The sequence below is a fragment of the Dipodomys spectabilis genome, unplaced genomic scaffold (genome assembly GCF_019054845.1).
Source record: "Dipodomys spectabilis isolate Male_0828 unplaced genomic scaffold, ASM1905484v1 ptg000070l, whole genome shotgun sequence".
NCBI classification, from domain to species: Eukaryota; Metazoa; Chordata; class Mammalia; order Rodentia; family Heteromyidae; genus Dipodomys; species Dipodomys spectabilis.
The window spans coordinates 3,475,298-3,500,648 of record NW_024870747.1 but is presented as its reverse complement, the minus strand read 5'-3'; positions in this window follow the sequence as shown (position 1 = coordinate 3,500,648).

Genomic DNA, 25,351 nt, shown 5'->3' with positions numbered 1-25,351 from the left:
ACTGTCTTGAAAGCGCTCTCTGTGCTATGAAAGCATTTTATTCAAAGCAAATTTCCTAGCTGAATGCCTTTCAACATAGGGACTCTGGATCTTCACAGATAGAAATACATGCATACATACATGGGTAGACATGGAGTTACTGTTTTATGTTTTTGGCAAGTCTGAGGATTATACTATGAGCCTAGGCACTGTCCCTGAGCTCCTTTTGCTCAAAGGTAGTGCTATGCCCTTGAGCCACAGCCCCACTCATGTTTTTTTTTTTGTTTTTTTTTTTTTTAATTCCTGTGATCCCTTAGAAATAAGATTGTCCTGGGCTTTCCTGTCCGGACTGAATTCAAATTGTCATTCTCTACCTCTCAGACTCCTGAAGAGCTAGAATTACAGGGAGGATCCACTAACACTCGGCTTTCTTTTTTTCTTGTTCTATTTTTCTCATGACAATCTGAAATCTTCACAGTGTCATTCTAATGGTTTGCATTTCCGAGTAAACTACTCAGGCCTGGAGTTGGAATGCCAGGACCGCCACCTACAAATGGAGGGAAATCTTGAGCAAATCATTCCTATCCATGGGAATGCTTAATGGAATTTATAAAAGTTACAATTAAATTGACAGTTAGTTCATGATTCTTTTATAGAATACCACACAAAAATTATTGGATTATGTCTTCCATTCTAACTCCCTGGTTTGGTTCTGCTAATTAAAGAACACTGTCTTCTTTTACATTAATACTTTAGTAAGTATTCAACCATGATACTGCAGTAAATGGAAACCTAATTTAGTAACTAATAATTCATAATATATATATAATTTAATACCCTTACATTGTCTCTCTCATATATGTAGCAAACTACACATCTATCTATCTATCTATCTATCTATCTATCTATCTATCTATCTATCTATCTATCTATCTATCTATCTATGTATCTATCTATCTATATCTATCTATCTCTCTATGTCTATATCTATGCCTATATCTAACAATCTATTTATTTATATATATATATAGCCCACTACTATGGCTTAATCTCAGGTCCTCAGAACTGGCTGGCAGCTCAATTTGCCAAAGGCTTTTGTTCTACAATTGACCCATTCATAAATTATGCATTGTGACCTCTGAGTTCAAATCCCAGCATTGCCAAAAGTTTATATGTGCAGTAAGAAGCCAATTTTGACATATTTTTTTCTTTCTCTGTAAAAGTCCTGTGTCTCAGTATGATGTATAATCCATATGCAAATATATTCATGTGATAACATATAATAAATGAAAAAAAGTTATATATGTAATAATGCTAAATAAAATAAACAATGAAAAATGAAGGGTAATAAATGTCATATGGAGTAAACCCACGTATGTAAAAAGATCTCATATATGAATATTATTTTTCCAGTGATAGGGCTTGAATTCAGGCCCTTGAAACTGGTCTGAAATTCTTGTCTTCAAACACGGTGATCTTCCCCTCCCCTACAGTGCCACAGAGTTCCCCAGACCCTGAGTTCAAATCCCAGCCCTCCAGACAAATGGTGCAAATTCCAAGCCAGGGCCTTAATTTTTTTGGCCAGGCCCGGGCCATGAACTCAGCTTGTGGCAACTCTGCCTCAGCCTTGATCACTCTAGGCTGGGGTGCAGCCTCTGGACCCACAGCTCATCCTGAGGTCCTAGGACCTGAGTTCAAATCTTTGGAGTGGCAAAAAAAGGTGAAGTGTTGGGAAGGTGGATCAGTAGTAGAGTGCTTGCCTTGCATGCATAATGTCCTGAGTTCAATTCTTCAGCACCACATAAGCAGAAAAAAACAGGAAGTGTTGCTATGGCTCAAGTGGTAGAATGATAGCCTTGAGCTGAAGAGTTGAGGGACAGTGCACAGACTCAGACTTCTGCCTGACAACCGACAAAATAAAAGGGTGAAGGAAGGAGAAGGATAAAACTGGGGAGTTCCAGAAAGTGGTTTTACATAGTTTTTTCCTTTTAATTGTGACCATCTTGTGTCTAAATGACAGGGCCTGGAAAGTGTACGTGACCTTGCACTGCTGAAGTTTGATGGGCTATCAGGGAAACCATAGCCCAAACCAGCAAACTAGGTCCGGGTTCAAATCCCCGCCACCTACGAATGTCAGGAGATCCTAAAAAATGCATTCCAATAGACAGCCATATGAATGGAATGTTGTAAAAGTAACAATTACATTAGTACTTAGTGTATGTTTATATTATAAAATTATACACAGTAATCATAGTACATTGCCTAATTTTCAATTAATACTTTATTATAAATTCAAACATGGTACCTAAAGGATGAAATAATTTAATTATTGATAATTGGTAGTAAAATAGTATATATAACTTAATAATATACAGACACCTCTCTCTTGTTTTATATGTGTGTGTATATATATATATATATATATATATATATATATATGTATATATATAAAACAAACCATATCTATTTCTACACTTGTCACTACTGGGGCTCAGTGGTAGAGTGTTTGCCTAGTATGTATGAAGCTCTGGGTTCATTTCCACACTATCACATGCAGAGAAAAAGCCAAAAGTGGTGCTGTCACTGAAGCACCAAAAACAAGTTAGAATGTTATGACAGCAACTATAGAATGACAGGACTTCAAATACCTCATGACAGAGCAAGCCAGGAGTCTGAAGCTGATGGCTGACATCTAACCTGACTTAGCCAGAGGTCAACAGCTGCAAACCAACTACATGGAACCAGACCCTGCTGGCTCACCCCTAGCTGCTCGGGGATGAGTTCTGAAACTGGTGGTTTGGATACTCAGCCCTGGCAAGAAATCTGCGAGACTGTGAGCTGAGGCTCAAAGTGGTAGAGTTCTAGCCTTGAGGAAAAAGTCTTAGGAGAGTATCCACAACCTATGAGTGCAATCCCCAAGGCTGAGGACCTTCCCCTCCATTAACCACCCCTTTAAACCATTAGATGTGAACATTTGTGGTTTGTGACGTTTTTCTGAAAGAATGGTGATACTGATGAAAGCACCTGAATTCTAATGACAGCTTGTGGGATAGAGCTATGTGATGAGTCCCTCCTGGTGTGCGGGGTGCTATGGTGTTATGTGCTGAGTCCTTCATGGAGTGTATTCTTTCATCTGGTCCTTGTTAGAGCTCCACAAGTAAGACGATTGTGCAGATGAAAAAGTTGAGGCTCAGATATGTCCCCAAGGCAGGGCCAAATTTATGTATGTACTGAACTCTAGTGACTTGTCTCCTGCTGACAATTGGTTTGGTTTCATTTTCTCCATCATAAACCTTCAACCCAGAGCCCAGGCGCTTGAATTTTCCTCTTGGGCTCATGGCTTGTACTCTACCACGCAGAGCCAAAGACCCCCTTGCAGAAAGTGTCACAGCTTAGGTGTTTTTAGCTGAGGTCTATCATCCTGCCTGCTCAGGAAGCTGAGGATTTGGGTTCCAAACTATCCCAGAAACAAAAAGGCCCATGAGACTATTATCTCCTATTCACCACTTAGAAACTTAAAGTGGAAGCTGGGCACCAGTGAGTCGCACCTCTCATCCTAGCTATTCAGGAGCCTGAGAGCTGAGTATCATGGTCCAAAGCCAGCCTCAGCAGGAGATTCCTTGAGATGAGTATCTCCAAAGAAACACCAGAAAGTCTGAAGGGGCACTGTAGCTCAAGTGGTAGAGTGCTAGACTTGAGCTGAATTGCTCAGAGACAGCACCCAGGCCCAGGCTTCAACTCCTCCAACTTACAAGAAAAGAAATCAAGAAACCTGAAGTGGAGTGCTGGGAATGTGTCTTAGGGGTAGAGTGCTTTGCATGTATGAAACCCTGGGTTTGAATCCTCAGTACCACATACCTAGAAAAAAAAGCCTGAATTGGCTGTGTGGCTCAAGTGGTAGAGTGCTGTCCTTGTGCAGGAGAAACTAAGGTACAGTGCTCAGGTCCTGAATAAAAGCTCCAGGGCTGGTGTATGCACACGCACACACGCACACACACGCGTGCACACACACACACACACACACACACACACACACACACACACAATGATACAAGAAATGAAGCAGTGACACCCAATAGTAAAGCAAAGAGCTTCTCCTCTGAGCTCAAGGTCAGCACCCTGGCCCTGTGTTTAACCCGAAATCTACCTACCCAGGGCCCAACTCGGAGAGGGCAACGGTTTCAATACATGATGAGCTTCACCAGCCCTAGATGACAGGAAGCATTGTGATTTTGCACAAGTGCTTAGATTTAACAAGCTCCTGGAAACCTAGGGAGGCACCTTTGCCAATTAGGAATCTTATTAGGTTCAGCTCCCTAGTTGTCTGCCAGAAGGACTCTTGAATTAATTGTAGTAGTTTTTTTCAACACTGGAACATAGTCTAACAAAGACAGAAAGAGTGCAGCAAACTTGGCCTGCCATGGCAGATGGAACAAATGAAGGCTTCTTGTCAAAACAGAGCACTGGGGAGAGAGATAGCTTGGGTACAAAGAGGCCTTTTTCTCCTGGCCTTCAGAGCCTGCCCACACTCATCCTCACTAATTGCCCCACATGAATTGTTTGTTACACAGCTGTACAGGATTGAGGCTTTTTTTTTGGCCTGCTCCAACAATGAGGCAGACTTCCCCCAACAGCCTGGAGTGTGCAGAAACCCTCAGGATACACTGCAAACAGTGAAGGGATCCCAGGAACATGCACTGTCTTGAAAGCACTCTCTGTGCTATGAAATCATTCTATTCAAAGCAAATTTCCTATTGGGGTGCCTTTCTTCATAGCGACTCTGGATGTTCACCGATAGAAATACATGCATACATACACAGACACACAGACTTAATGGCTCATTTTTTGTGTGGCCGCTCCTGAGGCTTGAACTGTGAGCCTAAACATTGTCCCTGAGGTCCTTTTGCTGAAGGAAACACATTATTGTGTCTTAAACCATGGTTACCCTAGGTTGGGGTGCAGCATTTACACCCACAGATGATCCAGGGATCCTAGGACCCGAGTTCAACTCCTAGCACTGGCAAAATTCCATCAAAGCAACAAAAATGGAGGAGGAAAAAACCAGGAAGTTTTACACAACCATTTTACCTTTGTTTCCTTTGCACTGTGACCATCCTCATCCTAGGTCTCAATGACTCAGCTTGGAAATTGTACATGACCTTGCATGGCCGAAGGCTGCGGGCTGTCAGTGAAGCTTGAGCCCAACCCAGACACCTAGGCCCTGAGTTTGATCCTGGGACTGCCACCTACACATGGCTGAAGATGCTAGGAAACTCATTCCTATCTATTCCTATCTATAGGAAGACTAATAGAATGTTTGGCATGTACTAATTGAATTACTAATTAACTAGTCAATCTAGTATAAGATTGTACACAATCAATATAGGTCATTGATTAATTGAATTAATACTTTATTAAGTCTTCTACCGTGATTAATTAATGGACGCATAATTTTAGACCAAATAATTGGTAGCAATAGAATATATAAGAATAAGATATAGACATCACTTTACATATAGAGTTATGCAATAGAATCTACACAAATGTCTATCTGTCTCTGTATACATTTATTTATCGATGCATATACATATGTAAATACACACACACACTGCAATCTACACATCTATCTGTTTATATATTGGCCACTCCTAGGGTTTGATCTCAGGTCCTCAAATTTGCCTGCCAACTTCACTTGCATCATACTAGTGTGCTAACATTGACCCATTTATGAAGTGGGTCTTGTTCAAATCACAGAAATGCCACAAACTTAATTCTGGTGGAAGAAGCTAATTGTCCCACTTGTTTTCCTTATAGGCAAAGTCCTGGGTCTCAGGAATGATGGATAATACATAGGCAAATCTATGTTCTATGTAATAGGATGTAAAAAATATTATATGTGCAATCATACTCACTAAAATACATAAGAAATAAGTAAAATACAAAATAAAATCAATAACTACATGAACCGCAACATGCAGTAAACCTGTAAATATAAATCATGTATTTAAAATATATACAAATATTATTGTTTTCAAGTGCTAAGACTTGAATTCAGGTCCTGGGAACAGGCCTGACTTTCTTGTCTTCCAGCATAGTAAGCTTCCCCTTCCCCCACAAAGCTGCAGATTTCCCAGACCCTGAGTTCAAATCCCATGCCTGGCAGAAAAAATGGCGTCAATTCCAAGCCACGGGGCCTCATAATTTTTCAAATATTTTAATGTACTTATTTATTTATTTTTATTTTGTCAAGCATAGAGCTTGAACTCAGATAATGGCAACTCTGTCTCAGCTTTGATCACTCCAGGCTGGGTTGAAGCCACTGGACTCACAGCCAAACCTGGGTTCCTGGGCCTCAAAGACTGACAGGAATAAAAATAAATAAAATGACACAGATAAAGTTTGCCTTATTTGCAATAACTAGTATATGTCTGAGTCAAGCAGAAAAGTTCAGATAAGTTGATGTTAGGGAAATGAACCCAAAGATAAGTATTCAAAAGGTTTTTTATTTCATTCAATTGTTTCTAACATTTTTATAAGATGATTTCTATGTTGCTTTATATGTCCCTTCCCCATGGTATAACCTGTGCTTTCACTGTATTTGATGGTGGTATAATTTGTGGAGGGGAAGGGAAAAATCAAATCGTTTAAATAGGAATACAGGTGGACCTATTGCAACAATGAGATGTACAAGTCATTATGTCGAAAAACGAACTTTACAACATTGGTGGGGGGGAGGATCTGGTAGGAGGGGCAGGGAGGGTATGGAAAGGGATGGGAAGGGGAAACATAGGAGGAGGCAACAATGTTTGATAAGAAATGTACTCATTATCTTGCCCCTGTAATTGTAACCCCTCTGTATGGTATTTTTACAGAAAAAAAAAACAAAAATAAAAACAAAAAACAAATCGGCAACTTTCAGATGGCTGCCTGTTTTACATTTGTTTTATTTGCAAGGTGACCATACTGGGTCTGAATGACATGGCTGAAAATTGTTTCTAACCTGGCATTGGTGAAGGCTGGCAGGCTACCAAGAAAGCCCTAGACCAACACAGCCACATAGGCCCTGTGTTCGAAGCCCGGTCCCAACCCCTACCAATCAGGGAGATCCTAAGAGCCTGGTTTCTATGCATAGGAATACCGATGGAAGGTTATGAATGTCAAGGTTGTATTAGTTGTTCCTGAATGATACTACTATAAAACTAAACAGAGTGATTTTAGGAGGCCAATGGATTTTAATGGATATTTTTTGACACATTAAAAGAATACTATTAATTACATGGATGCAATAGTTTCAAGACTGTAGTTGATTTAATTAATATTTCATTAAGGATGAAAACAAAAATATTAATTACATGGAGGCATAATAAATACCCAAGAATTGCTAGGAATGTAGTTCATATAACTGAAGAATGTATAGACATCTCTGGCACTCTTTAAAGATCTATATTTATTTGTGTAGTACCATCTGCATGTCAATTTCTTCTTATTTTGTCAACCCCAGGGGCTCGATCTCAGGTGCTGGGAACTTCTTGTAAGCTCTATATGCCACAGGCTGGTGTGCTGCAACTCACCCATTCATGAATTGGGCCTTGCAGGCTATGAGTTCAGATGCCAGCACTCACAAAAATTGAATGGTGGAGTAAGAAGCCTAAGGTGACACATGTTTTCCTTTTCTGTGAAATTCCTGGGTGTTAGGTATGAAGTTTCATACATAGGCAAAGCTATATCCTATGTAATAAATGTAGTAAATGCTTCATGTGTAATAACAGTCAATAAAATAAATGGTAAATAAATGAATAAAACAAAAAATAAAATGAATAACTACACTAAGTGCAATATGGAGTCAACATACAGGGCTCGATCTCAGGGCCTAGGAACTGCCTGGCAGCTGAATTGGTTAGAGGCTCCTGTACTGGCAGTCACCCATTCATGAACTGAGCCTCTAGGCCCTGAGTTTAGATTCCAGCACTGACAAAAATGTAATCATGGAGTGAGAAGCCGAGTGAGACAGGTTTTCCTATTCTTTGAAAGTGTTCGGTGACAGGTAGGATGTATAAATTTTTTGCAAATCTATATGCTATGAAATAGGATGTCACAAATGTAAGAAATGACATAGGTGGAAGAAAAACAGATTGAATTAGTAGTGAATCATTCTGGGATAAAATTAGACACAATAATTATAGGACTTGGATTAAGTTTAATTAATATTTTATTGAGCATTAAGAGAATAAAAATTATATGGAGACATAATTAAATACTTAATAATTCGTAGTAACACACGATGCATAATTTAATTTGTCTCATTTATGAAATATGTAATTATATATATGGATGTATGTACATATATGATAAATAATTACAGGATATTGAGTAATTATTAATTAATGCTTTATTAGTTGTTCAACTGGGACACATCATTAAATGGAGACATAATTTAAAACCTAATAATTGGTAGTAATATTATCTATAATTCAGTAATATATAGACATCTCTCCTTTTGTGTATATAATACGTATATACAGGAAGCTCTATCTATTTATACCTCGCTCACTCCTGGGGCTTGATGGTTGAGTGCTCACCTAGTAAGCAAGAAGCCCTGGGTTGCATTTCTCAATGCCACATAAACAGAAAATCCAGAAGTTCTGCTGTTTTTCAATCAATTGAATGCTAGCCTGGAGCACCAACACTTAGGGACATTTTCTAAGCCCTTACTCAAGCCCCAGGACTGCCGCCAAAAAAAGGTATAATGTTCTACCTGCAATGATATAAGGACAGGACTTCAAATACATCATCACAGAGCAAGCTATGAGTCTGGCGCTGATAGCTGCCACCTATCCTGACTTAGCCATATGTATACCGCTGCAACCCAGCTGCACGGAACCAGATGCTGATGGCTGGCTTAACCCCATCATCCTAGCTGTTTGGGGGCTTTAAAATCCAGCCGTGGCAGGAAGTCTGTGACACTCTTTAAAATGTGGCTCCTAGTGGCAGAGCTCTAACCCTGAGCAAATGTTATTAGAACAGTATACACATGCTTTGAGTTCAAGCCTCATGGGTAACCCCCCTCACAAAAAACACCCCTCTAAACCATTAGATGTGATCATGTGTGGTTGGTGAAATGTTCCTCAATGAAGGGTGATACTGATGAAACCACCCTAATTCTAATGACAATTTGTGGAATAGCGCTATGTGCTGAGCCCTTCATAGGGTGTTCTGTGCTGAGTCTTGCACAGGGTGCTATGTGCTGAGTCCTTTACAGGGTGCTGTGTGCTGAGTCATGCAAAGAGTGTCACGTGCTGTGTCTTTCACAGGGTTCATTCATTCATCTGGTCCTTGTAAGAGCTCCACAACTGAGATGATTTTGCAGACAAAAAATGTGATTGATATATATATATATATGTATATATATATATGTGTATATATATACATATATATATATAGAATTCCATATTATACACACACACACACACACACACACACACACACACACACACATATATATATATATATATATATATATATATATATATATATATATATATATATATATATATATATATTATGGAATTCTATGCCTCCATAAGAAAAAATGACATTGCCACATTTGTTAGAAAATGGAAAGACTTGGAAAAAATTATATTAATTGAAGTAAGACAGGCTCAAAGAAACATAGGTCCCATGGTTTTCTTTATTTGCAATAACTAGTATAAGCCTGAGACAAGCAGAAAATGTCAGATATGTTGCTCTTAGGTTAAATGAACCACACCGTAAGGATTCAAATACTTTTTCTTTCATGGATAGCCCTCAACCACGTGGAGCCAAGGACCCCCTTGCAGCAGAGTGCCACAGCCTAGGGGTCTATAGCTGAGATCTGTCATCCTGCCATCTCAGGAAGTTGAGATCTGAGGATCTGGGTTCCAAAATATCTCAGACACAAAAGGTCCCATGAGACTATTATCTGCAATTGACCACTAAGAAACCTTAAGTGGAAGTCTGGTGCTTGTGGCTCATGCCTGTCATTATAGCTACTCAGCAGGATGAGATCTGAGGATCATGGTTCAAAGCTAGTCTGGGGCAGGAAAGTCCTTGAAACACTGAACTCCAATGAACTACAAGGAAATCTGATGTGGTGCTGTGGCTCAAGTGGTAGAGCACTAGACTTGAGCTGAGGCACTCAGGGACAGCACCCAGGTCCAGACTTTAACTGCTACAACAGAAAACAACAACAACAAGAAAAAGACAGAAACTAACAAACCTGAAGTAGAGGGCTGGGAATGGGCCTTAGGAGTTGAGTGCTTTGCATATATGAAACCCTGGGCATGATTTCTCAGGACCACCTCACTAGAAAAAAGCCTGAAGTGTCTCTGTGGCTCAAGTAGGAGAGAGATATCCTTGTACAAGGGAAACTAGGTACACTGCTTAGGTCCTATGTTCAATCTCCAGGACTGGTGTATGCATGCAGGCACACGGGCACACACACACACACACACACACACACACACACACACACACACACACACACACAGACTAGAAATGAAGCTGTGACACCAAATGGTAGAGCACTGGGCTTCTGCACTGTGCTCATGTTCAGCACCCAGGCCCTGTGTTCAACCCCAAAACCTACCCACCCAGGGCCCAACTAGGATAGGTCAAATGTTTCAAAACATGGTGAGCTTCACCAACCTTAGATGACAGGAAGCTTTGTGATATCTGACATGTGCTTGGATTTCCCAAGGTTCCAGAAACCTTGGAGAGGCATCATAGGCCCATCATCGACGGCAATTAAACATGTCATTAGGTTCAGTGCCCTAGTTGTCTGCCAGAAGGATTATAGTCTATAGTCTCCCAAAGGCAAGATAAGTGCAGGGAACTTGGCCTGCCAAGGCTGGTGGCATAAATGAAGGCTTCTTGTCAAAACAGAGCACTGGTGAGAGAGATAGCTTGGGGTACAAAGAAGCCTTTTTCTCCTGACCTTCAGCGCCTCCCCACACTCATCCTCACTAGTTGGCCCAGATGGAGTTGTTTGTTTCACCGCTGTACAGGAGCGAGGCCTTTTGTCTGCCTGTCCAGACAATTAGAGACTTCTTCCAACAGGCCTGGGATGCAGAGAAACCCTCAGGGTACACTGGGAACAGGGAGGGGAGCCCCCGAACTTGCAATGTCTAGAAAGCCCTTTCTGTGCCATGAAATCATTGTATTGAAAACAAATTTCCTAGTTCAGTGCCATTCATCATAGCTACTCTGGAGATTCTCCTATAGGGATACATCCATCCATGTACAATACATGGAGCTACACCGTCTTTTTTTTTTGGTGGGCGGCAGTTCCTGGGGTTGGACATTAACCCTAGCTGTTGTTCCTGAACTCCTTTTGCTCAGAGGTAGCACATTAAAATTGAGTCACAGCCCCATTTCTGGGTTTTTCTCTGATCTCATAGATATAATATTGTCAACTTTCCTACACTGGCTGGATTCAAAATAAGATTCTATACATCTTAGCCTTCTGAGGAGCTGGGATTACAGTCAGCAGCCACTGGCACCTGCCTTTCTTTTCTTCTTCATTTTTACTCTGTACATCTGACTTCTTAACAGGGTCATTCCAATGGTTTGGATTTATAAGTAAACTACCCAATGTCCTTTATAGCTGCTTTCTCTGACAAGGATTTTCTCTCCTTATCTTCTCCTCTGGCCACAGGTTTGAAGCCAAAAATGAGAAATGAGTGTCCCAGGATTTTGGAGCAAATGTCCACAGGACATGCCAGTTCGGTCACTTAGCATTGAGCTGCAGTGAATTTACTGTCTCAGGACGAAAGGACTGAAACCTTGAGCGATTTTCAGACTGTCTGCATTGCTCCTTTTGTGTATAAAATGACCTAATAATTATGAATGTTTTTGTCTACACCCTTAAGTATCTAGAACACACTAGAAGCATCTTCTTGTTTCTGTTTTTCTCTAGTTCCTCTCAAGATTTAGACTAAAGGTTTTGTGGAGTGGCATGTCAGCGAATCCCTAAGGAAAGGTGCTTAAATCCTCCTCAGGAGATAACCATTCAAAGCCAGCCTGAGCAGGAAAGTATGTGAGCCTCTTATCTCCAATAAACCACCAGAAAACCAGAAGTGGAGCAGTGGCCCAGAGGGTAGAGCTCCAGCTTTGAGAGAGAAAGCCAAGCAGGAGATACTGTCCAGAGCAGGCAGGAAAGCCTGGGAGGCGCTTATGTCCAATTATCAACCAGATGGCTAGACGTGGAACTCTGGTAGAGCCTCAGCCTTGAGCAAAACAGCTCATTGCATTGGGCCCTGTGTTTAAGCCCTGGGATGCCAACAAAAAAATTAAAAAGAGAAGGCCAATTTTGTATCAGTGTCCTCCTACCAACTTATGTTTGTATATTACTTCCCTGAGTGAAAACAGACCATAGGCAAGCAATGCTTCTGCTTTTACTTACTGATTTGTTTTTCAGATATGCTTGTTGCGCATACTACACCATTCTCTTCATTTCAAGCCCATCGCTTTTCTCTTCTAGGGCTCCACACCTGCATCTTTATGTGATGCACACTTAAGCTCTCAGCAGCCTTTATTTACATTTTATTATGAAGCCAACGCAGGAACAGTCACAAATCAGGCAGGGGAAGAGAAGATCAGGATTCATATTTATAACAGGTATTCAGAAAAATTAACTTGGGGATGAAAAATGGCAGGGTACTTATGTAAAAACTACCATTAAGAAAAAGATGAGGGGGCTGGGAATGTGGATTAGTGAGAGAGTGTTTGCCTAGCATGCAAGAAGCCCTGGGTTTGATTCCTCAGTAGCACATACACAGAAAAAGCCAGAATTGGTGCTGTGACTCAAGTTGCAGAATGCTAGAGACAGTGCCAAGGCCTTGAGTTCGGCCCAAGAACTGCCAAAGAGATACCAGGTAGGTAGGTAGGTAGATAGATAGATAGATAGATAGATAGATAGATAGATAGATAGATAGATAGATAGATAGATAGATAGATAGATAGATAGATAGATAGATAGATAGATAGATAGATAGATAGATAGGCTGACAGACAGACAAGCAGGCAGGCAGACAGACAGACAGACAGACAGACAGACAGATAGACAGACAGACAAGCAGGCAGGCAGACAGACAGACAGACAGATAGACAGAGACAGATAGACAGAGACAGATAGACAGATAGACAGACAGATAGACAGATAGACAGATAGATAGATAGATAGATAGATAGATAGATAGATAGATAGATAGATAGATAGATAGATAGATAGATAGATAGATAGAAAGAAATATGATAGGTGAGTCTGGTCTTGGATGTCAGTAGGAAAGAAGGGAACACTTCCCAACCATGAGGCCTTCTGCAGTGTGCCAGGACACCAGCATCACCTTCACATAACCACAGAACAGGAAGACTGTCTCTCCCACTTCTAAGGCAGGGCAGGGCCCCAGAGTCAAGAGGGCAGAGCCAGGTTCTAACTCAGGTGCTTGGAGGCAGCAGAGAAAGGGCCCTGTCTCTCCTTGGACTGGGGATTTACTTTAATGATGTGGAGAATGAAGGAAGAAGAATGGACTGGCAGAGGTAGAAGAAGGGCCTTCAAATCTGACAGATGGAGAGTAAAAAACCCACTCCCTAAGACCAGAGAGCAGGGCTTTTCTACTCTATTCCTCCCCTCTCCCTCACTAAACTGGCTCTCTATTGGTAACTTAAAGATAGCCTGAGGCTCTCTTCACCTGAGGGAGGAAGGTTAGTCATTGTTTGAGGAAGCTGAGAAAAGCCTGACCCTCTAACAAATGTTTCAGGTTTGCTCCCATTGCTGGCTGTGCCTGGAACGAATGAAGTGGTTTTGCAGCTCACTTCCCTGTTGAGTGTGTACATTCTGCCTCCTAATCCTGCAGGCCTAGGTCTCTGCACCTAGCCTGTTTTCTTGAAACTGTTTCCAGTCCTTCAAATACAGAGTTACATTGGAGTTCTTCCTGCTAACTGGGCTAGGTCTTGGATCCTGAGAACTTCATTTATACCCAGGATGGGTCAATGGTGTTTCTTTCCCCTGCTTCTATAGCTTGAGAACTCTAAGAACATTTAGAGTGCAAGTAACTTCTCATCAGCAAGGGAAACCCAGGAATTCTTGAACATGTGACCTTTTGGAAGCCCACTGGAGGACACAAGATGATTATAAGCCACGTGAGTGGCTGGGCAGATGGATCTGCTACACTTGAACATTGAACTCAGCCTGCTCTCCTAGTCCATGTCCTTCTTTGGTGCTTGTCCTGTTAGCTCCTAGAAATAGATTGATCAAACCCAAAGGGAGTTGCTGGCTTTTTCCTTCTTTTTCTGTCCTTTGCTTTTAATTTTTTCAGATCTTTGGGCTTGAATTGTGGATCTAGGCTCTTTGCCTGGGCTCCTTTGGCTCAAGGCTAGCGCTCTGCCACATGAGTCCCTTTCTGCTTTGTCTGTAGTGAAGTGGAAGTCAGAGCCTCATAGACATTCCTGCCCTGGCTGTCTTCACCTTGTGATCCTCAGACCTCAGACTCCTAAGCAAGGGTGACAAGCATGAGCTTCTGTTGCTCTGCTAAGTTCAGAACTGTAATGACATTGAAAATACAAGCCAACTGCTCACCATAAAGGGCTTGGGGAGCATATTAACCCTTTCAACATTTGACCTTTCAGAACCCTGTAGCACACAAGGTTATAATCCTAGAGACAGATAGCCTGAGCATATAGATCTTCAATACTTGAACATTGAGCTCTGATTCCAATTCTGGTGTACACCAGCATTCATTTTCCAGAAAATGTTTTCATAATTAACAAATAGGAAAAGTAATTTGATTAACCCTCACATTTTTTCCAGGTATGTATCTCGAACTCTATCCCTAACTCTATCCCTAACACTATCCCTAAGCCCTTTAGCTCAAGGTGAACACTCTACCACTTGAGTCACAGCTCCACATGGGGTCTTTTGGTGGTTCATTGGAGGTAAGAGTCGAACAGGCTTTCCTTGCCTAGGCTGTCTTTGAACTGTGGTCTTGAGGTCTCAGCCTCCTGATTAGCTAGGGTTGTAGGTGTGAGCCACCGGCATCTGGCCTCTTGTTTTTGCCAGTTCTGGGGCTTGAACGTAGGTCCGGGGTACTGTCTCTGAGCTTCTTTTTCTCAAGAATAGCACTCTACCACTTGAGCCATTCCACAGCTTCTGGTTTTTTCTGAGTATGTGGCACTGAGGATTTAAACCCTGGCATTCATGCATGCTGAGCAAGCTCTCTACCTATAAGCCACATTCCCAGCTTCACTCTTACTATTTTATCCCTCAACTTGCCTATCCTCAAGAAAAAGATTCTGAGTATAAATCATTTAAAGAAATCCCTGTGGGAAGTTGTCCAAAGATGAATAAGACAAAGCTCATACTTGGGACAGACTCTAAACATGATGACTGTGACAAATGCCTCCATTTAATTATGTCTCATGTTTCAACACTTAATAAGGTATTAATGAAAAATGACTCAATGTCCTAAATTATTGTATATAATTTTATAATAGATGTACAAAATGTAATAAATATGTATGTAATAATACTAAATACATTAAACAATGAATTAATAAATAAAATAAATAAAAAACAATGACAATAATCGTAATATGTAATAAACATACATATGTAAGTATATATCATAAATATTTTTCAATTGCAGGGCCTTACTGCAGGCCTTGGGAACTCTAGCCTGAATTTGTTTTCCTCAAGGACAGTAAATTTTGCCTTTACCCATGGTGCCAAAGCGTTACCTGGAATGTGAGATCAAATTCCAGCAATAGCAGAAATACTGGCCCCATTTCCAAGACAGAGACAATTTTTTTAATGAAAGCAGTTATGTTTATTCAGTTCAATACTGAACATTTCAAAAAAAATAGCAGTGTAGAATTTTGTATAGCTATTCAGACATCTTTCCTTCACCCCTAAAGTGCTTCTCTGAGCACTACATTGTTTATTTTTTGTATGATGTTTATTGTAAAAATGATGTACAGAGGGTTACAGTTATATGAGCAAAATAATGAGTACATTTCCTATTGAGCATTGTTGCCTCTTCCATTGTTTTCCCCCTACTATCCCTTCCCACCCATCTCCAAAACTACCTCCCCCTGCCAAGATCAGTGACTTAATTTTTTAATTTTGGCTTGGCACGTGGTTTGAACTAAAGTAGGGGTGACTCTGCACCTTCCCTCACATTGGTATGGACTTACCAATTACCTGAGTTCAAATCCCAGGATAGGAAATAAAAATAGCAGAAATTCCAAATCAGGTAGCTTTATTTTTTTAATTTAGTTAAATAATTTATTTATTTATTTGTTTGTTTGTTTGTTCTTTTTTGCCAACCAGTGGTCTTGAACTCAGATCATGGCAACACTGCCTAAGCTTTGATATCCCTAGGCTGGGCTGCAGCCTTTGGACCCATAACCAATCCTGGGATCCCAAGCCAAGAGGGCTTGCAGGAAGAAAAAAAACTGGAACAGCACCAAAAGTAGTGAGCTGCAGAGGGTTGGAGGGGTTTATAATTTTTTTTCTTTGCAGGGTGCTCCTACTGGTTCTGAATGACACAGCTGCAAAGTGGACCTGACCTGCCATTGCTGAAGGCTGGCGGGCTATCAGGGAAGCCATAGGCCCATCTGTCAACATAAGCCCCAGGTTCAAATCCCTGTCCTGACACCTACCAGTGGTGGAGATCCCAAGAGACTCATTCCTACGCATAGGATACTGATTGAAAGAGTAGTTTGTGTATTGGTTTAGTCTAAAATTGGATGCAAGAATCCTAGGATGCTGATTGATCTTAATTAATAGTTTATTAAGCATGAAAAGAATAATATTCCTTCAATGGAAGTATAATAAACACCTAAGAGTTGGTAGGAAAGTAGTAGATGTCATTTAATAATACATAGTCGGCTCTGACACTTTTTACCATGTATCACTGTTTTGGCCAAACCTGGGGCTCAATCTCAGCACCTGGGAACCACCTGACAGCTTCATTGGCTAGATGCTGCCAGGCTCACACTCACCCATTCATGAATTGGGCCTGCTAGGCCCTGAGTTCATATCCTAGCACTGTGAAAATTGAATCTTGAATTAAGAAGCCGAGTGTGACACATGTTTTCCTTTTCTGGGAGAGCCCTGCGTTTCAGGCATGATGGAGAACACATCTAAAAATCTAGATGCTATGTGATAGGATATAAACAATATAATAAATGGTATAGGTGTCATCAGAGTCAATAACATAAATGGTAAATAAATGAATAAAACAAGAAATAAAATGAATAATCACACTAAACACGATATCGACTGAACATCCGTATGGAATTATAAGTGCTATCTTTAAAATGTATATAATTATTTGTTTTCCAGGCCTGAGGCTTTAATTCAGCCACCATACTAAGATGGTATGGAAGGAGATCCCGAGATATTAGTTTATGGACCTAGGAAGAGCTATGGAATGTGATTGATGTCATCTTTGAATCAGTAGTTTATGCGTGATGGGAGTAGGAAATGATAGGCAAGAATCATGGGGTATTGCTTATTTGCAATGAAGATTTGATGAAGCATGACAATAATCATCAGTTGTGAAACGGAGGCATCAGGAAAGATCCAAAAATCGGTAGTCACACAGTAGATTCAATTCCATCACAGGTGGCCATCTCTCCTACTCTCTCTCTATATATGTACTTATTTGCATACTATCTTCAGCTTATGAATGGATGACTGCTGTACCCCCTCCCCCTACCCCCACCTGGGGGCTCAATCTCAGGTCCAGGAACGGCCTAGCTCCTTAGTGGCTCACATGCTGGTGTGCTCATGTGGACCCATTCACCTCTTGGGCCTGCTAGGCCCTGAGTTCAGACCCCAACACTGCCAAAAGAATCATCCTGATATCAGAAGCCAATCGTTGCACATGTTTTCCTTTCCTGTGCAAGTTCGGGTCTCAGCTAGGATGGAGAATGCATGGGTTACTCTGTGGCCATGGGAATTGGTAGTCATCCATGTCAGCGCACTTATACCTGTCATCATGTACTCAAGAAAATACGCACTACATCCATGAATAGCATACAAAATAGAGAGAATAACTACACTAAATGATCGATGCAGTCCACACACAGATGTGAATATACATCCCATGTTTCAATGATGCATTGATGTCTATTGTGGCCTCCCTGGGGCTTGATCTCAGTTTCTGGGAACCGCCCAGCTCCTTCATGGCTCACAGGCTGGAGTGCGCACGTGTACCCATTGGCCAGTTGGGCCTCCTAGGCCTCAAGTTCAAATCCCAGCACTGCCAAGAATTCACCCTGATGTGAGAAGCCAGTCTTTGCACCTTTTTTTTCTGTGCTGTGCATGTTCTGGGTCTCAGCTAAGATGGAGAATGCATAGGCAACTCTGTAATTATGTGAATAGATTGTCATCCAGGTCAACACAGTTATATTTTTTTTTCTATTTTTTTTCTCTTTTTTTTTTATTGAGGTGGGAGCGTTCCAGTCGTGGGCCTTAACTCTGGGCCTGAGCACTGTCCCTTGAGCTTATTTAGCTCAAGTCAAGTTAGCACTCTAGTACTTGAGCCACAGCACCACTTCCAGCTTTTTCTTCATATGTGGTGCTGAGGATTCGAACCCAGGGCCTCATGCATGCAAGGCAAGGGATCGACCACTGAGCCACCTTCCCAGCCCAACACAGTTATATTTGTCATTTTATGCTCAAGAAAATACACATCACATGAATGAATAAGGCAAAATAATGAGAATGACTACAGAGAATGCAAGGTACTGCCCACCCATGTATGGAAATAGAGGTCCTCTGTTTAAATTGGGAATTTATGACTATATTGGCCCCCACCCTGGGGGGATCGATCTCAGGTCCTGGGAATGGCCAAGCTCCTTATTGGCTCACAGGATGGTATGCTCACCATGTCCTATTAACCAATTGGGCCTGCTAAGCCTTGAGTTCAAATCTCAGCACTGCCAAAAGCTTCACCCTGATGTGAGAAGCCAATTGATCAATCTGTTTTCCTGTCTTGGTAAAGTCCTTGGTATCAGCGCAGATGGGGTATAGTATATAGGCAACTCTATAGCCATGGGAATATGTTGACATCCATGTGAGCACAGTTATATCTGTCATCATACTCAATAAAACATACAATACATCCATGAATAAGACACAAAATAAAAAGAATAACTACACTGAATGCAAGTTGCATAACATACCTGTAGATAAAGAGAGATCCTATGTTTAAAAAAGATGGGCTTGTTATTTTGACAAATGCTGGGGCTTCAAATCAGGCCCGGGACCAGGCCTGACATTCTAGTCTTCAAGGATGGTGAGCTTCCCCTTCCATCACAGTTCAACAGAGCTACCCAGACCCAAATTCACATCCCATCACTGACAAAAGTTTCATCCTAATGTCAGAAGCCAGTCGTTGCAAATGTTTTCCTCTCCTGTGAAAGTTCTGGGTCTCAACTAGGATGGAAAATGAATGCATAGGCAACCCTATAACCATGGGAACAGGTTGAAATCCATGTCAGCACAGTTATACCTGTCACCAATAAAATACACAATACCTCCATGAATTAGGAACAAAATAAGGAGAAGTGCACTGAATGCAAGATGCTGCGCACACATTTATGTAAATATGGATCCTATATTTAAATTATGAATTTATGACTATCTGGCTCTCCCTGGCACTCGATGTCAGGTCCTGGGAATGGCCTATCACCTTCATTGCTCACAGACCTGTGTCCTCACCTTGACCCTTTCCTCAATTGGGTCTGCTAGGCTCTGAGTTGAAATCCTAACACAGAGAAAATATGAATCCTGATTTGAGAAGCCAATCGATTCAGCTATTTTCCTGTCTTGCGAATGTCCTGTGTCTCAACTAGGATGGAGAAAGCATTAGAAACCCTATAGACATGGAAATAGGTTGTCATCCATGTAAACACTGTTATATCTGTTACCATACTCAATAAAATACACAATACCTCCATGGATAAGACACAAAATAAGAAGTACACCGAACACGAGATGCTTTCCACACACATATATATATATATATATAAATATAGATCCTATATTTAAACAATGAATTTATAACTATTGTGGCCGACCGTGGGGATCAATGTCATATCCTGGGAATGGCCTTCCTTCTTAGTTGCTCACAGGATGGTGTGTTCACATTGACCTATTTGCCAATTAGTGCTGCTAGGCCCTGAGTTCAGATTCCAGCACTACCAACAATTGGATCATGGAGTAAGAAGCTGAGTGTGAAATTTGTTTTCCTTTTCTCTGAGAGTCCTGGGTGTCAGGCATGATGGAGAACACTTCTACAAAACTAGATGCTATGTTATAGGATGTCATTAATGTAATAAACGGAATGGGTGTCATCATCTTCAGTAAAATCAATGGTAAATAAATGAATACAACAATAAATACAAGGAACAACCACACCAAACTTGTATGGACTGAACATCTATAGGTAAGTACAAAGCCTATCTTTATATAAACAGTATGTTTTCAAAGGCTGGGGCTTGAATTCAGGCCTAGTGAACAGGCCTGAAATTCTTATCTTCAAGTACGGTGAGCTTCCCCTTCATCCACTGCAGATTTACCCAGACCCTTAGTTCAAATCCAAAACCTGGCAGAATAAATGGTGGGAATTGCAAGCCAGGGAGCTAAATTTACTTTATTTTAATTTTTCCCAGAGCGTTTCTTGAAATCGGGTCCTGGCAACTCTGCTTCAGCTTCGATCACCCTAAGCTGGGGTGCAGCCACTGGACCCACAGCTGATCCTGGGATCCTAGATCCCTAGGCCTTAAAGAGAAAAAAAATCACAGGAACAATGTGGAGATGGCCTTTTTATATTTTCTTTCTTTGTGAGGTGACCCTCCTGGGTCCGAATGACACTGTTGCAAAGGATATTTTACCTTGCATTGCTGAAGGCTGGTGGACTATCGGGGAAGCCATAGGACCACGTGGCAACATAGGCCCTGATTTCAAATCCCAGTCCTGACACCTACCAATGGCATGAGATACTAAGAGACTTGTTCCCACCCATAGGAATGTTTTCAATGTCAGGTTGAAGGAGTTGAACGTGAATGATTCTCCTATAAAATTAGACAAGATGATTTGAGGAAGCTGATTTTATTTAATATTTATGAAGCATTAAAAGAATACTATTATTTACAGGAATGCAATAATTTCAAGACACTGATTTAGTTAATAGTTCATTAAGGATGAAAACAATAACATTATTTACATGGAGGCATAATAAATACCCCAGAATTTGTAGAAATGTCGTCTATATAACTGAATAATGTATAGACATCTCTGGCACTATATAAACATATAGATTTATTAGTGTACTGTCATCCGCATGTCAATCTGTTCATATTTTGTCAACCCCTGGGGCTTGATCTCAGGTCCTGGGAACTGCCTGTCAGCTCAATTTGCCCCAGGATGGTGTGTTGACACTCACCCATTCATGAATTTGGCCTTGTAGGCCATGAGTTCAGATGCCAGGACTCCCAAACCATTAATCGTGGCGTAAGAAGCTGATAGTGACACATTTTTTTCCTTTTCTGTGAAAGTCCTGGGTGTCAAGTATAAAGTGGAATACATATGCAGACCTATAATCCTATGTAATCAATGTAATCGATGTTCTATGTGTCATAATAGTCAATAAAATAAATTATCAATACAAGAAAAGACAAAAAAGAATAAGTATACTGAGTGTAATAGGGATTGAACATATGTATATGAATATTAATCATATATTTAAAATGTACATGAATAGGATGTTTTTAGTGCTGGGGATCTAATTCAGGCCTAAGGAACAGACTTGAATTTCCTGACTTTAAGGAGGCAAGCTTCCCCTTCCCACACAGTGCAACAAAGTTACCGAGACAATGAGTTCTAATTCCAATTCTGGCAGAAAAATATTGCATCTTTATATTATGTGAGGTCAAATTCTTAGGTAATTCATTCTGCCTCCATTTAATTAATGTGATTGTTGAAATGCTTAATGAAGTATTAACTAAAATCGATCAGTGTCCTAGGATATAATTGTGTATAATTTGATCCTAGAATCATTCAAGAACTACTCATTCAATGTTGACATTGATCACATTCCATTGGTAATCTTATGGATAAGAATGAGTTAGGATTATAGTCCTGAGCCACTGGCACCCGGCTTAATTGTAATTTTGACTTTCTTTCTTTCTTTCTTTCTTTCTTTCTTTCTTTCTTTCTTTCTTTCTTTCTTTCTTTCTTTCTTTCTTTCTTTCTTTCTTTCTTTCTTTCTTTCTTTCTTTCTTTCTTTCTTTCTTTCTCTCTTTCTTTCTTTCTTTCTTTCTTTCTTTCTCTCTCTCTCTCTCTCTCTCTCTCTCTCTCTCTCTCTCTCTCTCTCTGTCTCTCTGTCTCTCTCTCAGGAACTGGTTGAATGGGGACTGAATAGGTGGCCCAGTATCCCCATGTGGCTGGAACCCAAGGTGGCCCTCTCATTCTGGAGGTGGGCTGTGGGTCAGCAACTGTCTTACTCAGCCTGTTGAACCAGCCCTATGAGGTAAGCCCCTCTGTGCCCTGGCTAGACCGTGACAGTTACTCATTGTCCATCCAGCCTTATTGAACTTAATATTGTTTTCTATGTCCTTTTCTAGCAACTGGCCAAAATTATGATACATAGTTATGGAATGAATATATAATACAATCTTAAGAAAGTCATTTAGAGCTCTGGGAATGTGGCTTCATGGTACGGTGATTGCTTACCATGCATGAACCCCTGGGTTCCAGTCCCATGACCAACAAAAAGTCCAAATATGACTTTAAGTTTCCCCAAGTGGGAACATGAAGTATGAGGTCACTCCCTTTCTAAATCACACTTCCAATCGTGCAAATTTGTAAAAATTAGAATAGAAGTATGATTCTGGTTCCATGCAATTCAGATATAAGAGAATGGACTTAATTGGAAAAAACATCCATCTTGAAAGAGCATGGATTATACTAGCAATGAATCTGGAGGCAAAGATCATATTTCTTTTTATTTCCTTTATATATATATATATATATATGTATATGTATATGTATATACATATATATATATATATATATATATATATTGTTGTTGTTGTTTTTGGTCATGACACTTGAACCCTGGGCGCTGTCCCTCTGCTATTCAGCTCCAGGCTAGTGCTCTACCACTTGAGCCACAGTGCCACTTCCAGTTTTCTTGTAGTTAATTAGAGAAAAGAGTCTCTGGGACTTTCCTACTGTCTTTGAACCTCAATCCTCAGATCTCACCGCCACCCAGCTTAAGATCACATTTCTAACAGTGTACATTCAGCATATGTAATGTGTATGTTCATCTACCTTTATATGAATTCTTGAGTTAAAAATCTGGGCTACAGGTTAGACTTAACACTCACAAAAATGTTTGTAGTTTAAAAGTTGATACTCCTGGAAAAATAAAACTTAAGAATGTAAAGGAGTCTGGGAAATTCAGTTTGCATCCAGCCTGGGCAGAACAATCTTTGAGACACTATCTATAATTAACAGCCAAAGCTGCATTGGAAGAACAGTTCAAGTGATGGAATACCACTCATGAGCAAGATTGTTGAATAAGAGCTTGAGGCTTTTGCATACATACATACAAACATACGCATACACACAGAGGCACTTATATGTGCACCCACGAATACACAAATGAAACAACTCTCCGAATATGTAGAAAAGTTACAAAGCAATAGAAAATATGTCCTGAGTAATACTAGAATCAAGTGATAAATTTTAATATTAAAAAGTCCTCCAGTGAACTTTCTTCAAAAAAGTTTGAGACTATTATATAGGTAGGGACCAGAGATAATAAGAAAGTCAAGAATTCATTATTAAAGGGATCAGATCCATGGAGGAATGAATCAGAGACCCCTGCAGGTGCATCTGAAAATGTTCATATCCTGTGTCAAATGTTAGAACATCTTTCAAAACTGTACATAAACAATCTGAGCAGTCAATGGATAAGATCATCAGAGAAGTTCAGAATTGCTAGTGTGTCTCTAGATTAAATAAACCAACAAACTATGGCAGGGCAATGTGATACAAGCCTGGAATTCTAGCACTCAGACTAAGACCGGAGATTAGAGAGTGGAATTACATAGTGATACCTTCCTTGGACCAGGTAGTATAATTTTGTCTCAATAAAACAAACCAAATTACAAGAAAGAAATACACAGTTGGAAGTTTGGGCTAATTTTGTCATTATGTTTTGAGAAGTGAAGTTTCCAGTTGAAATGCAACTAATATATAATCCTCAGTTGTGTTTTAAATCTCTCTTAATTACAGAATATTCTTAGATGCAAAATAGCTCATGATTCCCATCCAAAATTTGAAAAAGTAAGTAAGCGTCATTCTGTTGGATGCCAAAGAAATGATGAAGTTTTACAAAACTTAATCCCGGAGAAATAGCACAGTTCGTCTAATGTAGGACTTTGTGGACCTTGCAAAATTAGAATTTAGCTTCAAAATAAATAGTTTCTTTTTGTAATTCCATATTTTATTGGATACTACAAAATTCTTTTTAAGTAGAGGTTTTAACTGACAAATTCACAAATGATTCTGGCATTCAATTTGCCTAGAATATTCTTTCAAGAGAGTTATAATTAGAACTTAGTTAATAGATCATTCCAACAGTTCATGTATAAAATGATAATGTGAATAATCTAGACAGAGTTGCCAACGAATGGATGATATTAATTTATAAATTTAGAAAAAACACTTTTTGAGGGTTTGGTATAACATGGTATAGAGAATAATTGTGTGACATCTTCTTTCTTCTACTTATATGTTACACTGGAAGCAATTTCCTTAATTATGTGCCTCTGTATACAATGAGAAAAATGCTAGATTTGGGTTAATTTTTAGTTTTTTTTTGGGGGGGGGTCAGGTCGTGAGCCATGAACTCTGGGCCTGGATGCTGTCCCTCAGCTCTCCAGCTCAAGGCTAGCACTCTACCACTTAAGCCACAGCGCCCCTTCCGGCTTTATTTCTTTTTGCTTATGTGGTGCTGAGGAATCGAACCCAGGGCCTCATGCATGCAAGGCAATTGCTCTACCACTGAGCCACCTTCCCAGCCCAATTTTTGTTTTTGTTTTATTGGTTTGACCTAGGACTTTAACTCTGGGCCTTGACACTGTCTCTGAGCTCAAGGCTCCTGCCCTATCACTTCAACCTCAGTGCCACTTGTGTCTGGCTTTTTCTGAGAAGTTTATTGGAGATAAGATTCTAAGGGACCTTCCTGCCTGGATGGGCTTTGAACCATAATCTTCTGATCTTAGTATCCTGAATATCTATGATAGTTAAAAAGTA